At 29.9% G+C, this 4,676-nt stretch overlaps 1 long non-coding RNA gene across 1 annotated transcript; it reads left to right on the top strand.

Annotated features, from left to right (window-relative positions):
* The first annotated feature begins 2,509 nt into the window (after window positions 1–2,509).
* On the top strand, window positions 2,510–4,334 carry LOC107934245 (uncharacterized). Its single transcript, XR_001693845.2, has 2 exons — window positions 2,510–4,045; window positions 4,128–4,334. It is a non-coding gene; the product is annotated as an uncharacterized lncRNA (long non-coding RNA).
* Window positions 4,335–4,676: the final 342 nt, after the last annotated feature.

Genomic DNA, 4,676 nt, shown 5'->3' on the forward strand with positions numbered 1-4,676 from the left:
ACCTTGAACTATGGGATTCAGGGTTTAAGGTTTAAGATTTTGGGTTCGAGTTCAAGGTTTAAGGTTCTGAGTTTGAGGTTCATGGTAAAATAATTACCAAAAATATATGTCAATGACATGGAAAAAATTACACAAAAAGTACTATTTTTTTTTAAATTGGTTGCACAAAAATAAAAAAAATATTAACTTATGAAAGAAAATGATTAAAATTTGTAAAAGAAGAAAAGATTTGTTTATAATAAAAAATTTAATTATTTTATGTAATTTAATTAAATTGAAATTAAGTTAAAGAAGATATTAGATATAAATGAGTGTATAATAATACTTTATATCTTTAAAATTTGATAACGTAACACTATTTTATTGGTATATAAAAACTATAGTTTTAGAATGATCCTAATATAATTTATTTCCATATAAATATGCATCGGTATCAAAATTATAAAATATTTTTTACTCAAAATTAAAGCCAGCCAAATATAATAATATTTTATGAGTTTACATCCCACTATTTATCTTATTTATTTTAATTATTCAAAAATATTTCCAAATTTAAATATAACAATTTTTTATCATCAAATTTTAATATTTATGGTTTTTGGTTTTTATGAAAAATATGTTTTACACGTGTTTTTCATAATTTTTGGGTTTGATTTTTGTTTTAATAAAAAAATTAATCATTTATCAATATAATTGTACTTATCATTCTTGTAAAATTTTAAATTAATTTGATATCTTTATTATATTGATCTAAAATATTGTATATATTAATATTTATTAAATGATTGAAATTTTTTTATATAAAATAACTAATCATAAAATTTTAATTTACGTCAAATTTAACATGCATAATCTATATGAATAAAGTATGAAATATGATAATTAAATCATTAAAATAATAATCGTACAAAAATATATAAAAATATACAAAATTACTGGTGTAGATAATCCCTCCCCATTTAATATATATATATAAGAGAGAAAATGAAAGAGAAATGAAGTTAATTTTGAGCTGACTTTCAAATTTCTTACTTGATAAATAATATTAATTTTAGGAATAAGAATAAAAATACCATTATTTAGAAATTAAGATTTAATAATAAAAACACACACAAAAGCCCAGCCGGATTTTGCAAGTATATAAAAAGCTCAACTGAATTTAACCATGACACAACTTTTTTGGATTTATGCTTATAGTCAATAAATATAACACAATACTATGGCATATATTAAAATTTTCATTATCTTATGTTTTAAATTCAATAAAAGAGAAAATTATGCATTATAACATGTGGAAAGAGAAAAAGAACTTTCAGTTTTAAAAAAATAAATTTGGAAAAAGAAAACATTCTTTTATGTTTAAACACATTTGGATCATATATATCATTTTCGGCACAAGTATGAAGCCTTAATTTCATGACAGGCAGTTCAGTTGGATAAAATATTTGGATTAACATTGGTGATGAGCAAATTACTTGTTATAAAATCAAAGTATCAACATTAAACACAAAGTATAAAGAGTTTACTTATAGGGAACAAATTATAATTATAATCACCAATTGTGAGCATACTATTCCAAGAGATGAGAGATCTAAATCTCAAAATCTCAAAATCTAACAAACAATTATTTTACTCAATTTTCTCGGATTTCATTTTCACAATAATTAAGTGCGGATTTAGATATGTAGGTGGTGCAATGTGTTTAGCTTATTTTTATCTTACGCTATAGTATCGCTATAGTATCTAAACTTATCACGTTATTTTTACATTAACCGCAAATAAACGCACTGTCCATCTAAACTCACCCTAAGTGAATAATACATGTGATTAAATTAAAAAAAAATCTCTAAGCTCCATTGATAATTCCAATGAGCAAGACAAGAGAAAGCACAAACCTCAAGCCTTGAATGTGATTCTCCTCCGTCAACATTAGTCATGTTTACTTGCTGGATATTCTTCAAGACCAAGGCAGGTCATAAGCAAGAATGGATATATATATATATATTGACAAACAGAAAATATAGAAGAGCTTACACTTACATTCAGAAGGATGATATCAAAGGTAACAACATGACTTTGTAAGGGAAAAACTATAAAGGAAGGAAAAGATAAGATTATATAAATAAAGATCCTTCTGTTTCTCAAGAAAAGGAAATCCATATGTATAAAAAAAATTGATTATAATTTATGATGGTATCCGTTTTAGATATATATATTTAATGCATTATTTTTTATTTAGGCTCCGTGTTTTATTTAAAATGATTTTTAAAAAATAATTTTTTAAAAAATAATTTACTTTTCTGGAAATATTAATATTTTTTTGTATTTGGATGAATTTGTGTTAAATATTTTATATAATTTGATAAATTTCTTGCAAATATTTCATAAAAGTTGTTTTCAATGAAACAAACATACATTTGAGATTTATAATAAGTAGTTAATTGGTTACAAAGTGATGTTAAGGTAAAATTATAGTAAATAATAAATCTTCATGATGTTAAGGATTAAATTGTAAAGTTTGTGAATTTTTTTTCTTGAAATTATAACCAATACTTAAATTGATGAAAGAAGAAATGGAAATAGTAGTCCTAAAAAGACTAAAACCGACACCTGTTTGTCTCCTAAAAGACACCGAGGCGGTGTATTAAACAACTCAAAAAAAAACAATAAAAGAAGAGGAAGCTTAATTTTAACCACAGAAAAAAAGAGAAAATTAGACAAAAAAAAATATTCTTGATAACCCTTCTTCTCTTTCATTAAACTCCAAAACTCCTCTGTATTAGCTACTCACCAGGACCGAATCTCTTCCAGAATCAAAACTACTGAAGTCTTCTTTACGGTCTGAAACACGAGTTCATCAGACAAATCAGCCATCTCAGCGTCCGGACTCTTCCTCTCCATCTAACCTTCTTCACTGTTACCTCTCCTTTCTTTATTCACCAATCCTTCTACCGCGTGCGGGACCTTCTCTATCCAGTATTAGGGGTTTTCATACCGAAGACCTTCCATCGCCATCCCATGAGCCGCCTTATTTGCTTCCCTTGGTATGTGGTTAAAAATCGGTCTTCATAAAATGGGGACTCTTCCCTTAATTTCTCTAATCAGGCTGTTGATTTCAGATCTATCTTCTCCTGTAGAATTTATCTTGCGAATTATTGTGAGCACATCTCTTTCAATACAAATATCATCAAAACCCATTTCCTCAGCCATAGTAATGGCTTGCAAACAAGCCCTAGCCTCGGCCATGGCCGAATCTGCGATATTCTCCCAAGGAAAGGTACATGCTGCCATCACCAATCCTGAACAAGATCTTTTTGTATGATAGTTGAACGAAGCGTCGAAATTAATTTTTATAATATCATTCTCCGGTGGTTTCCATTCTGAACTGTCTGCTACTTGTATTTGCCTCAATATAACCCCCAGAGTGGCTATCTCTATGCAGTAAGCTTTAACAAATCTGACAATTTCATTCACTTGTTCACAAACTCCTTCATGGTAAATTTTGTTACGGTTGTACCAAATAACCCAATAGACAATAGCTCTAATTTTGCATTCTTCAATACTCAGATTATCGATCTCTATTGCTAACCATTTTTTCCAATTGGATTCTGCATTCTATGATAAAATTTTCGCCCCCAACCCCCTCAAAACCTGCTGCGTGAAGGAGCAGCCTCTGAACAAGTGGCTAACGGTTTCCTCCTCTGCTTGACAAACCGGACAGAATGTGTTGGTTATCAATTTTCGTATCCGTAGATTGTACAAAGTAGGAATGTAATTATTAGATATTCTCCATAAGTGTATTCTTATTTTACTTGGTAACCATAGTCCCCAAAGTTTTGTAAAGAAAGTAGTTGTATAATTAGTCTGAGAACTAAACCCCTCTGCTGTAATTTGCCATTTGTATCCACTCTTCACTGTATACACCCCTGTATTGTCCCCTCTCCAAATCAAGAGATCCTGTGGTTCACTCCTCACCAATGGGATCAACATAATGTTTGCAAGATACTCTTCTCCGAATAATTCATGAATTGTGTCTTACTTCCAGGTAGTAGTTTCTTTATCGATTAAATCTGCTACTTTAGTGTATCTAATATCAATATTCTGACCATGTACTCTCCCATCTCTAGGCCCCGGTAGCCATGCATTGTTCCATATGTTAACTGTTTCCCCATTTTCGATTCGTCAGCTGAGCCTCTCCTTCAGTATTTGACGAGCTCCCCAAATACTTCACCATGTATATGAAGGGTAAGAGCCTAACCCTGCACTCATAAAATCCCCTTTTGGAATGTATTTCGGTTTCATAACTCGGGCAAACAAACAATTCCACTGCGTAATAATTTTCCACCCCTGTTTCGCTAATAATGCCAAATTGAATTTTGATAAATCTTTAAAATCCATGCCCCCCTTCGCTTTAGTGATACACATATCTTGCCACTTACACCAATGTATACCTTTGTTTGTCTTAGAATTACGCCACCAAAACTTATTCATGATGCTTTCAAGCTCTTGACAAAAGGAAACCGGTAAATTGAAGCATTGCATAGGATATATCGGAATTGCCTGTAAAAGGATTTTAAGAATACCTCCTTACCCCCTACCGACAAGACCCGCATACTCCAGTTATGTAGAAATTTACCAAAGTGTTCTTTAATGTCCAAAAAAGCGTGTTTTTTTCG

The sequence above is a fragment of the Gossypium hirsutum genome, chromosome A06, assembly GCF_007990345.1.
Source record: "Gossypium hirsutum isolate 1008001.06 chromosome A06, Gossypium_hirsutum_v2.1, whole genome shotgun sequence".
NCBI classification, from domain to species: Eukaryota; Viridiplantae; Streptophyta; class Magnoliopsida; order Malvales; family Malvaceae; genus Gossypium; species Gossypium hirsutum.